This window comes from Vanessa cardui, chromosome 24, assembly GCF_905220365.1.
Source record: "Vanessa cardui chromosome 24, ilVanCard2.1, whole genome shotgun sequence".
NCBI lineage: Eukaryota > Metazoa > Arthropoda > Insecta > Lepidoptera > Nymphalidae > Vanessa > Vanessa cardui.
In genome coordinates, this window is record NC_061146.1 from 2689195 (window position 1) to 2703365 (window position 14171).

Consider the following 14171-nt stretch of genomic DNA (forward strand, 5'->3'; position numbering starts at 1 on the left):
GGACTTTAACGTCGACTTACTTAAAGAAACTACGTTAAGTGTTCGGTTGGTCGCCTTGTTTATGTCATTTAATTTAACTCATAGAGTTAATGAACCGACGCGAATAACCGACGGCACTTCTACGTGTATTGATAATATGTTCTGTGACTGTGAAATATATGAAGTATCAATTATAAATAATTTAACTTCTGACCATTGTGGTCAGAAGTTTTCATTAAAACACAAAGAAATAAATCATTTAAAAAAAATAACATACAGGCCAATAACGGCTAACAAATTACATTGTTTTAAAGATATTGTGGCGTGTAAATTGTCTAATCTAGATCTTACGACACAGGATCCAAATGAGCTTTATAATTCATTTTTTGAAGTAATACTAAAAGAATTTAACAATATATTTAAAATGAAATCATGTTATAGTAACACAAAATTAAAGTTTAGTGACTGGGCTACTGTTGGTATTTATAAAAGTAGAAATAAATTATACGACTTATATGATATGAGGCGGTGGAATCGAAGCGTAGCCTTTTTAGAATACGTCATTAAATATTCCAAAATTTTTAAAACAGTATGCATTTCTGCTAAGTCCTTATATTTAAAGAAAAAAATCCTGAATTCTGATAATAGAATTAAAGCCACATGGGATGTTATTAGTAGTGTTAGTGGAAAACCCAAAAAGGAAATGATACCAATAGAATTGAACACAGGTAGTAGATACACGAGTTCTGAATTAGAGGTTGCTAATTTATTTGAATCATTTTTTGATAAAGTACCCCATAAAATAACATTTCATTTAAAATCATCTACATCAAATGCAGCTAGGTTATTAAATAATAGTGTTTCTAAATGCGTTATTGATTTTTCATTTGAAACGGTTTCTGCAATAGATGTCATAAAAGTATTTAAAACTGTAAATATTAAAAAAACTAACGACATTTCGGTAAAATTTTTTAATAACATCATATACGATATTGCTCCGTATATAGCAGTAATTTTTAACAAGAGTTTGGACACGGGTTCATTTCCTAACTTGTTAAAATGTAGTAAAGTTTTACCACTTTTTAAAACTGGAAACAGAAGCGATCCCGGTAATTACAGGCCTATTTCAATACTCCCATCCTTAAGTAAAATCTTCGAAAAAAATATTTTAAATCAACTTCTCGTCCATTTCGGTACAAATGCTATTTTTCATGGTGAGCAATTCGGTTTTAGAAGAGGTCGCTCGACAACTGATGCGGGAATTGCGCTTCTCAAACATATTTACGATGCTTGGGAGAAATCACAGAACGCTATTGGAGTATTCTGTGATTTATCTAAAGCATTCGATTGTGTAGAACACGAAACGCTTCTTTATAAGCTCAAATATTACGGTGTTAAAGGTAAAGCTCTTGATCTCATCGCTTCATATTTAAGTCAAAGAATCCAGCAAGTTTTCATTAATGGAATAAAGTCTTCTGGATCTACGTTAAAAATGGGAGTTCCACAAGGTTCAATTTTGGGTCCCTTTCTATTCCTAGTATATATAAATGATCTTCCTTTCTATGTTAAGGGTATTTGTGATATAGTGTTGTTTGCTGACGATACTTCGCTGATTTTTAAGGTTGACAGGAAAAAAAATGACTATGACGATGTGAACGGTGCATTATCACAGATACACAATTGGTTTACGGTAAATAATTTAGTTTTGTATGCTCAAAAAACAAAATGTGTAGTTTTTACCCTACCTAATGTTAGCAAGCAAAATTATAATATATCTTTAAATGGTGACCGTCTTGAAGTAGCTGATACTACGGTGTTTTTAGGAATAGAATTGGATTCCAGACTTCAGTGGACTTCTCATTTATCATCCCTAACAGGAAGACTCAGCTCCGCAACATACGCGATTAGAAAAGTTAGACAACTAACTGATATTGATACCGCTCGTTTAGTTTATTTTGGTTATTTTCACAGTATTATGTCATATGGCATATTACTTTGGGGTAACGCTGCAGATATTGAATCTGTCTTTATTTTACAAAAGAGAGCAATTCGGTTTATTTATAATCTTGGAGCTAGAGACTCTCTTCGGGATGTTTTTAACAGAGTAGGAATACTTACTGTTGCGTCGCAATATATTTACAACAATATCATGTATATTCACAGTAACATTGATCACTTTGATAAAATCAGTGATAATCATTGTATATGCACTAGAAGTAAGGATAAACTTATAACGCCAAGTTTCCGACTCCGCAAAGTCAATGGATCCTTCTTGGGGCAAGGTATCCGTTTCTATAATAAAATTCCGCAGAAATTTTTAACTTTTCCGTTTAGTAAATTCAAATCGTTTGTTAAAAATACATTGGTAGAAAAAGCATACTATTCGATACAAGATTTTGTAGATGACAAAAAAGCGTGGAGTTAATACCTGTTGACTTCCAAGCAGGATACATTAATTGAAATAATTGTATTTAATTAACATGACGCTGTATTTTTTGAATGTTGAAAAAGAGTAACTACTGAGTTTCTTGCCGGTTCTTCTCGGTAGAATCTACTTTCCGAACCGGTGGTAGCTTCACTTAATTGTAAAATGACGATTCAAAAGTGCTTGTAGAGGCCTACTTGAATAAAGTTTATTTTGATTTTGATTTTGATTTTTTGATAGTTATCACCCTTAAAATATTCAATTACCAAACAGTAATACTTATTACGTACTGATTGTCGCCCGTATCTTCGCGTTTTTGGGATTGGTTATCATGTGTTAGGCAAAAAAGTATCCTTTGTCCTTTCTTGGAGTTCAAGTTTGCTTCAAACATCATCAAATTCGCTTCATTGGTTTGGTCGTGAATTACAGACAGTCAGACAGAGTTCAAAATCAAAATCAAAATCAAAGTATACTTTATTCAAGTGGGCTTTTACAAGCACTTTTTACAAGCACAAGCAGTTACTTTTACATATAAAATATTAATGTATATATATACTTAGTATTGTCATGTGTATAGTGAAATTTCAGCGGAATCGAACTTAGATGTAGCATCGGCAAAATTCGTAAAACCGTTCACATCCGAATTAAGTACGCTATCGCAAATTGTCAATATTCATTTTTTACGTGAATATGATCTTTAAACAAACGTAATAACTCGTAAATATAACCTAATATATTCGTCAATTTGACACGTCGATTTGCTTTTGTTTGGTTGACGCGAGAATCTATAGCGACGAAAAACGTCGAATGGCGCGATAGGGAGCTATTCTATTGGTTGTGTAAATCGGTTGTAGTCGGTTTTATTGAATTCGCCGATGCTACGTCTAAGTTGTGTCGTACTGTACTAACAATAGCTTCAGTTCGGGATAACTTGCGAAATATCGCATTCCTAAACGTATTCTTTAGACTTCTAAATATATATCAAAATGTTTTCAAAATATCGTTGATTTCATTGAAGAATGTTTCTGATTTCGAAATTGAATGAAGTGTTTATTTATTGCACGATGAATTCCTACGTTTCGTGAATGAATGTTCTATTTTCGTTAACCATTCGTTTGTTTTTAATATCTCGGAATCGTTTATCATCGCTCTTTATTTACAATTCTTGCGAATCGATATTTTATCACAGGAAAAATTTATAATAAATAGATAAAATATAATAGAAATTGATTCATTTAAAATTTTGTCGGGTACCAAGTTTTATTTTATTGTAGCAACTTTAGTAGTTGGATATGTCATTAAAATCCAAGTCTAATTAAAAAATAGAAATTTAAAATGAGACTAGATGATCCAGGGAAGAACACGTTGAATACGAGTTCAAACCCAGGCAATGACCGCTGAAAGCTTGAAGCACTTGATATGTGTTCAGAATTAATCTCGTATTTGAAGCAGATAAAAATCTGTCTTTTTGTCCAACGAGTCTTGAAATTTGATGAAATAAGCTACGAAAAATTTTAAATCTTTTTAAGTTTCTAAAGTCTTTACCCAGGAGTGGAATATACGGGGTGCATGTCAGTCACCTCCTCGTGGTGCACCCTGGGCAACGGGGTCTTGAGCTTGCTCGTCGGTCACGGCTAAGACTGGCGGGAGGGATGCCGCGGGGCTGCTCTTGGTACGCTTCTGGTCGGCGTCAGGGCGGACCATCTGAGTGGCCTCGTTGGCTAGGAGGGAGTGGGAGGGCTCGCTACTCGAGCCTCCCAGGTGTTTTACTACTACAATTTTTCTCGCCGTAGGGCGTCAGCTTCGTTGACGCCCAGCCTTCAGTAGCGGATTCGGGGGAGTTCGTCGTATGAGCACGTGCAGGATGAGGAGGAAGGCGCGCACTAGGCGCGCTTTCCACGTTAGTCATTCAGCCGCCTCACGGCGACTGCCGCTGGTGGGGTCGCGGTTGCATGCCCTGGGCGATCCCGTTGCCTCACCACTCGGCGGCATGGTGGAAACCCGAGGATGGTTTTAGTGGGTAGGACAGGGCCTTCAGCCCTGGCACGGGGTCCTTATGGCCCTGGTTGAGTCCCACATACCCGTCCAAGTCCCCCGGCCGGGCGGGAGGCGTAAATGCCTTTCCTCCTCGTAAAACAAAAAACAAAAGAGTGGAACTGTGAAACTTGACTTGTATTTTATTTCTCAAAATGTTAAAAGGTCTGGACCTTTAGATGGGAGTAGAAACGACGATTTCTTTTTTTTTGTACCCGTTGAAAAAACGCAAGTGGATGTTATGATTCTCATTCAAAACCCAAAATAAACCAAAACACGGAATACTCATTTAAAAACGGAATGAGACGCTCACGCGTTCTACTGTTGAGGCAGCTTTCATCTACAGGCTGAGTGTTGAACTGGCTTCGACAATTTTACGATGCTTACTGCTGATTTGATAATATTGGGTTATAAAATAAGTTCATTTGGTGTGAGGCATTTTGCAAGGCCGAGCATGTACCGTCTGATCAATAACTAAGGATTGATTTTTATTTTTTTTCAATATAATTATCTATGGGCAGTGGTGACCTTACTATTCAATGGTCCCTTTACCATTCGCCTCACTCCTCAAACTCAATTATACATTAATGTGCAATCATCCTCCGTTACCTAATAATCAAGTCAACGTGTTGCTTTCTTATATATATTTTTACGTTATAGATGGAAAACGAGCAAAAGGCTCACCTGATGGAAAGTAATAACCACTGCCCATGGACATCTGCAATATCGGAGGAAATGCAGATGTATTGCAGGCTTTGAGGAATAAGTAGGCTGATTTCTTGAAGGTTTCTCAGTCGCACCAGTTCGGTAAAACCGGCGGCGAAAGCTGGTTCCACAGAGTGGTAGTGCGAGGCAGAAAATCCAAAAAGTACTTACAGTCGAGATGTTGTGGATTTTTGGACATGTATTTTATTCTAGAATCAAGAATACACCAATACCTAAAGTATTGTTGCTTTGCCCAAAAATATATAATGGATGCAAATATAATATATATTTTCAAATTTCGGAGAGAGGACTGTCTATCCTTAACACAGGTTATGAAATTAGCCTAGCTTCCTAGCTAGGCTAATTTCAAATTTTAGCCAGTACTTGATCTGTGTTTTTTTTTATGACCGTGTTATAATACATTGAGACTTTTGTCGTAGTTCAACCATGTAACTGTTTATAGAGATTATTATTGTATGGAATGAATAAATTATTATTATTATTATTTTATCATTACAGATAATAAATTCAGACCGACCGACATGACAACAAAAGAAGTTATGAAACAAAAAGTAAAGCAATCACATTTGATTATACGATGATTGTTCTTAATGAAACACATACATCGTATCAACCCTAATTCTTTCAGAGCCCAGCCAGTTAACCTCTTAACGGTTTTTAAACCCATAATATGCTCTCATTTTACTCCTACTCTAAAACAATGGGAGAGAAAAAAGAAAGCAGCATAAAATATTTATACTTATTAAAAAAATTCTATTTCCCTAACATCGTCTACGTATACAATTGACATAATTTTCGAAAATTAATGAAACTACCATTTGCCCCTTTATTAATGTTATTTACTGTATTCCGAATTTCATAATTAGGTATTGAGTCAGTAATTTAGTAAAACTAATGTTACTACAGTTAAATATATACGATTTATATTATCGAAAAGAAACACATGTATAAGTACATATATATTATATATCTTGCTCGTCGCTGGGTTAAGGCTTCCTCTTCCTTTGGAAGGTTTTGAGATTATTCCACTACACTGCTCCAATGAGGATTGATATATACAAGATATGGTAGAATTTCGTTCAATAGGCAGGTTTCCTCACGATGATTTCCTTACCGCTGAGTACGAGAGGAACGACATACACCAATTAGTCACATGCAAAACCATTGATGCCTGAGTTTGAACTTACAATCATCAATTAAGATGCACACGTTCTAGATGTTTTGTCAACAGTTATAAAAGATATACTATTGTTGGTAGCTAGCACCTCGCCTCGGCTTCGCACGGATGCAATTCTGATACAAAACATACTACAGAATTTATGTATTTACGACTTCACATTAGAAACTCCTAAAATTATTATAGTCAACTTTTCTTCTCTACTTTATACAAAAACCTTCCTCTCGATTCACTCTATATATTAAAAAAAACGCATCAAAATCCGTTGCGTTATTTTGAAGATCTAAGCATACATAGAGACAGACAGCGGTAAGCGACTTTGTTTTATACTATGTAATGGAATTATAGTGCACAAAAAAACCCCTCACAATCAGAAAAATAAATTTTACTGAACATTTGTCGTCATTCACTTTCGTTAATATGAAAAACATCTATATATATATATATATATATATATATATATATATATATATATATATATAAAATAACAAGTCCTCATGGACTTGATATATTCAGTAGACACCCACTAAGAAAGGAATTTTGGAAATTATACCTCTAAGGGGGTGAAATGGGGTTTAAACATTTGTATGGAAGTCCGTCAGTTTTTTAATTTGAAACATGAAATTTATTTTTTGGGATACTGATTAAAAATAAGTCGATACGTATTTCAGCGTTTTTGGAGTCTACTAAAAGTTGAATGTTATTACAGAAGTCAGTAATTTTTATTGCGTCATCATAAAATGAAAGTTTCATATTTCTATATGAAACTTTACTTTTAGGATGCTGATTAAAAATGAGTCCTGACTTATTTAAGCATTTCTAGATATTCTACTCCTAAAAGGATCTATATCTAATGAGGGTTGAAAGTTAGTATGGAAGTCGGTATTTTTATAAGGTAGAAAATAAAATAAGTAGATATTTATTTAAACGTTTCTGGTTATTCCCTGAAGGGTTGAGAGTTATATAGAAGTAAATTTTTTTTCTGTAGAAAGATAAAACTTTACTTCTGGGAAACTGGTTAGAATTGAGTACATATAGTATGGAAACATTCTTGGATATTCTGCCCTTAACTGTTGAAATTTCGTATATAGGTTAGTCTTGAGGTCATTTTTTTAGTTATAAGATAGCCGTGCCCATAATGTGACTAAGGGATTTATGACCTCTAAAATTATGCAACGATACCGGAATAATAGTTACGGCACTCCATCGTAAAGTCATAGGGGCTACAGTTAACATTATATGATAGATGGATGCATGACAACTACAATAACAGCCTGTTAAAACCCACTGCTGGGCTAAAGGCCTCCTCTCCCTTTGAGCTTCTCCTCAAAGGGAGAGGAGGAAAAACTACAACAGCAATTTTTAAGGAGTTTTCTGCCTCGCACAACTACTCTGTGGAACCAACTTTAACCGGTGGTTTTGCCGAAACGATACGACTAGGGAACCTTCAAAAAAAGAGCGTACACATTCCTCAAATGTTTCAGGCACCTTGGTGATGTCTATGGGCGCTGGTAGTGACTTCCATCAGGTGAGGCTAAAGCTTGTTTTCCACATACTCATACATACATACTACGAGTATAGAAACATTTTCCGTTCAACAACAACAGCCTGTAAATTCCCACTGCTGGGCTAAAGGCCTCTTCTCCCATTGAAGAGAAGGTTTGGAACATATTTCACCACGCTGTTGCAATGCGGGTTGGTGAAATACACGTGTGGCTCAATTTCTATGAAATTTGTCACATGCAGGTTTCCTCACGATGTTTTCCTTCACCGCCGAGCATGAGATGAATTATAAAGAAAAATTAAGCACATGAATCAGCGGTGCTTGCCTGGGTTTGAACCCGCAATCATCGGTTAAGATGCACGCGTTCTCAACACTGGGCCATCTCGGGGATGCATGAAAAACAGTGTAAATTCCACGAATATCTTTGATACCTTCAGAATACCTTTTAAGTTGAAAAGAGTACAGTATGCGCCTAAAGTCAATTACTAAAGCACAAGATCAAATCTTTAAAAAGGCCGCAGTAAAACTAAGAGAAGGGAAAAAAGCCTGGAAAGTTAATAGCCTGGTCGAGAATGAGCTTTACGAACAGCCTGGTGAACTAGCCTATTCTCCAAGGCTAGGTCTTATATTGATGTAATATTTTTATTAAATTTGTTAAGTTATTTACATAATTTCCGCGCGAGCAAAGGTGCGGGCTACAGCTAGTATGGTACACTTATTAAAGTATGACATGAGGCAAATGTCACGCGGGATTTTATAGTCTGTTAAGTGATTCAATTGAAATCCATATGAAAAATAGTAACACAAATATTTCATAATATCATGACGATTTTTACGTACCAAGTCATTATATAAGTCGGGACAAACTCAAATAATACTATTTACTTACTTAGTTGTAGGAGTTTTTTTTTTTATTTACAAAACTATTTATGGCAAAAATGTCTTTCTCTGTTTTGTTCGTTCGTTCGTTTTTTTTTTTTTATTATATTAAATTCGAAGAAATCTCATTGGACGAATACGTGTATCGTATATCACTCACATGACGATATGGTATCGAGAGACTTTTGTATTTTTCTAATTTGATACTTATGGTTAATGAAATTAAGTCGAAATAACTTCGCTGCTATGTATAACTAAAAGGGTTATTCCAAATGTCTATTGTTAACTATTTATAGGACTTTGGCGAATCATGGGGAAAAAACGTATACTAAAAAAAGTTCATCACAACCTACTGAATATCTACTACGACTGATCAAGGGGTGCTTGTAACATAAGTACCGGCTGATTCTACATTTGGCAGAATTTCATCTGATTTCGCGAGACAACCACACAAATTAAAAGTGAGAGATTCTGGCCCGGTTTTAACAATAATTTATACCTTTTGAAATCTGTCGGTATATACTATTATACCAACTACCTATTTTTTTTACTCTACATATAAGTACCAGATTAGCAAATACCAACTCGTAGATAATATCATCGTTAAAGAAAGAATATTTACAATCTCACAGATTATTAATAAGCCATCAACCTTGAGAATAAATATTTTGTTTCCTTCAGCCTGTAACTACCCTGTAGTTACACGCACTTTTGAAATTGGAACACAAAATTAGTAAATATTGCTGGTTGGCGGGAAAATTGGTGTTAAAGATTTATTCGTCAATCACTGACTGAAATTGAGTATTTTTTTTTTTTCGTCAATACCAATATCATGAATAGAATAGATAAATAAAACTCAATCAAGTCCTCGCGCCCAAAACAAAACACAGGGGGTATTCTCAAAGGAGAAGCCAGTGTAACTACAGGCACAAGGGACATAACATCTTAGTTCGCAAGGTCGGTGGCACATTGACGATGTAAGGAATAGTTAATATTTCCTACAGCGTCATTGTCTATGGGTGATGGTGACCACTTATCATGTTTCCCATATGCTCGTCCGCAAAATGAATATAAAACAAAACACAAATAATAATCCTGAACTTGGTACCCATTAATCTCAGTAGTGTGAAACGAGAAAAGTGCTTTCACAATTTTTTCCGTATTAAGATACATATACTTTACCTATCGTGAAACTACTACCGAGGAATTTGTATTCGCTTTTGATTTTGTATTCATTTTTGTGGCTTCCTTGTAATGTTTCGTAGGCTCCTTGTAATCAATCAAAAAGCAAATTAAATTTACAAATATTAAAACATTTATACGATAGTAAAAATAATATTGTATCAATTGAGGTTCGAGGTCCCATTGACCTGATGTAAATGTAAAAAATATACGTATAAATATATATAATATATTAAATTTATTAAATTCATACATTTTTTAAGTAATTCATTCATCCAATATACATTGATTCATTCATCTGCCTAATGCCTAAATTTTCTTATCTAAGACTGTAATATTAAGAATATTTTTAAATATGTTCGATTGAATATTTTATCCTTTAACTTTAACAATCGAACGGAAAATGTCTCTATACTCGCAGTATGTATGTATGAGTATGTGGAAAACAAGCTTTAGCCTCACCTGATGGAAGTCACTACCAGCGCCCATGGACTACAACAACAGACAGGTGCCTGAAACATTTGAGTCGTATTGTTTCGGCAAAACCACCGGTTAAAGCTGGATCCACAGAGTAGTTGTGCGAGGCAGAAAACTCCTTAAAAATCGCTGTTGTGGTTTTTCGGACACCTAGTCAATGGGCATGAAGTTTAGAATTATGTAATAAATCGACTATTTATTACAATGACTATAGTCAAAGATCTCAGTGACCCCAGACATACGTCATATTAGTAAGGCTTGAATTTTGAGGATTTCTAGTCTACTATGTAGTTAGGACATGAAAATTTGCTAAAATGACGTAGGTCTGGGGGTCATTGGGATCTTACTCTAGTATTAAATATTCGATACGATATGATAATATTTATGTCGTTTAAATTAAATGAAAAAAAAAAGTTTTTATAACCAAATAACGAAGCAGTTAGTTACAGCTGACTAGTTGGGCTGGCTGACCATCCCAGATAATTTACGTTGTAATAACAAATATCAAAATTGCTCGAAAAATCTATAGCTCTAATAAATGCCTTGGGAATCAGCGCATGATACTAAAAATTAGACCAAACATAACAAGGCTGTTTATGATGTAACGCAAGAACACTATTGTATGCATCTTAATAGATTTTCAATTAATGCTGTCAGACAAATGGGTCTAATACTATCATTTGTTTTAATCAAACATGTCACCTTGATAGTTGCATTGATCGTCAATATAATAAACGCCGTTAAACATTTATTATAATTGTCATGACGCATTCTTAAACTCTAGACTTTAAAAAAGTTAGAAGTATCATTGGTCGAGTGCTTCATCTTTGATATTCGCTATGGATTTGCGAAAACATGCCGTTTTAACCGTCGACGAAACTGTTACCGGAATTTTGGAAGTGAAATTAAAGTGGATATAATTAGTTAAGTGTAACAGTGTTGTATTATAACTAAATAAACGTTCATTATAAACTCTAAGTAGTGCACAATATAGCTGAGTTATTAGTCAATCGAATTATATAGGTACATCTAAGGTTTTTTTACCTTTATTCCTACTTCGATTACAATATAATATAATATACATCATACAAACGTTACCGAAACGCGCTTCACCATCTCGTATATGTTTTATTTTTTCAATTAGTGGCAAAATCAAAATGAAAATAAACTTCATTCAAGTAGGCTTTTACAAGCACTTTTGATTCACATCTGCTTTTCTTGTATCGCTACGTTTTTATATGACTTTAAAAATTAGGTTCAGTATAACTTAGGTCCCATATCAATTACATAAGTATTACAGTGTTTTGTTATTTATGTTAAAAATCGCGATACGACATAAACTCGTCAGAAAACAATTTTTTTTATTTCTATTTTTTTTATTTAATTTACTACATCCACAGGCTCGCAGATGCCCGCTCGATGCCTTTTTTACAATTTATATTAAACATTTTGGCGTTTTATATTTTATACTAAACATCAGCAGATCTTCGCTGGATTTCATTCTTGTCGTCTTCTTGGGAGACGTGGTCCACACTGACATTTTTTTTCTTTTTTTAAATATTTTATTATATAGAATAAATAAACTATTAGGATGGGCGCGCAGGGTGACATGAAGACAACTCATTGAAGTTGTTCGCTAAACCGCCAATCAAGTGTCAAGTCACTCGAGGCAACTTCACATCTATTTGTGATATTTTATTTACAAATTTAATCTGTGAATTTTTAAATTTGTATGCCTGTGTAAATTTCTGAAATCAAAGTTACAATAAAAAAATATTTTATATTGCAAAATTTTATGCTAATCAACTTTTAATGATTTCTAAATATGTATGTTACTATTGATATAGATATTTTTTTTCTTTTTAATTATTATCTTATATTTATACTAATAATTATTTCATCCTGACTGTGACCAACAATTAATTACCCATCTACATATATTATAATTAAAAAAATGTTGTGGTCTCCTATATCATAAATAACATAGGTATTAATTTATTTATTAAAGACTAACTGTGCCCGCGATCTTTATTTATATGTATGTATGTACCTACAATCATGAAACAATAATATATAAGTATTTAAAACGTTAAATATAATGTTTATATGAATAACCTCGAATAAATCAGTCAACAGCTGGAAAACATGACAAAACATGTGTCTTCGTTATATTTCGCGACCCCGTTTTCGTAACATTTATTTTTATTAAGGATCGCAATAACTTCAGGTATTCAGAACATTACGGTTAGCAAAAAAAAAAAAACAATTCGAATTAGGTGTACTAAATTTAATGGCAATTGAATTTTATTACGCCCAAACCTCAAGTTGAGCTAAATTCGTACGCAATAAACGAATTTGAAAAAAGAACGCCCGTCGACTGCTTGTTGCTTTCGTCATCCGAGAATACAATGCTATTCGTCATATTTGAATTTGGAATGTCAATGAGTTCGAAATGCATACCATCAGCATCTATAAATAGCTCAATCGTTGGCAACAGAGCGCCAGTCGTAAAGTTTCAGGTGAACCGACAATATTATGGCACTAAATCAATTTTAGATCTTCGCTCATGGAGACGAGATTTACAATCACTCGAGTCATATTAACAACTATTTATGCTTAACGCGTGACAATTTAACTAGTTTATATACCAATAAATATAAGTATAGTTTCTTGTACTATTACCTTCCGTTTTGCTTATGAGGTAAAAACTCTACGGTGTTAAAACTTTATTAGGTACTAACTGTAACCTGTGACTACGACTTCGTAAATTATTAACTCCGTATTAAGAATCTTTAATGCACGCGGTACTGGGCAGTATTTGGATATTGCAAAGTGACTTTATTATTATTTTATAAGTAGTTTTAAAATAAACGAAGCCTAAGTTACACCTTATTACATCAGCTACCCATGAAAGTCAAGTCTCAAACCGTCCGGATGCTCCAGAGATTACTGGAACAAACAGACACAGACATACAAAAAAAAAAATACTTGTGCACTATAATAATACCTGCGCACATGATTACTCTCCCTTGAGAACAGCCACTGAGAATGAGAAGAGATGCAACGTCTTCGATTCCATAGTTGACAGCGCATTAACGATATCAATAGACCGATGTCATGCCATAGGCAACCACTTACCACGAGGTGATCATTTACTTAAATTGAGAGAAAAAGCAAAAAACGCGATATACTGTCTGATAAAGTCAGTAATTCGTTTATATTTATTATTTTTTAATATATTATAAATAATTTAATTTTCGTGGTGAAGTATTTTTCATTTTTCTAATTTTATCTTTCAAGAGAATAAAATATCAAACAAGAAATAATTAGGAAAATCGGTCGAACCGTTCACGCGTGTTTCCGTGACCAAGGGTAATAAGGATTAATTTATACATATGACAACTAAAGAGAAGAGAGGTCTAAGAATCACTTTCATCGTATGAATCAAAATCGCGCGACCCCATTCTGAGCTATTTTAAAATCTTCACCCGATGTTCATTTACAAAGTAACAATGTCATGTTTGTAAATTAATCTTAACAAAAAAAAAAAACAAACAAACAACAACAGCCTGTAAATTCCCACTGCTGGGCTAAAGGCCTCCTCTCCCTTTGAGGAGAAGGTTTGGAACATATTCCACCACGCTGTTCCAATGCGGGTTGGTGGAATACACATGTGGCAGAATTTCTATGAAATTTGTCACATGCAGATTTACTCACGATGTTTTCCTTCACCGCCGAGCACGAGTTGAATTATAAAGACGAATTAAGCACATGAATCAGCGGTGCTT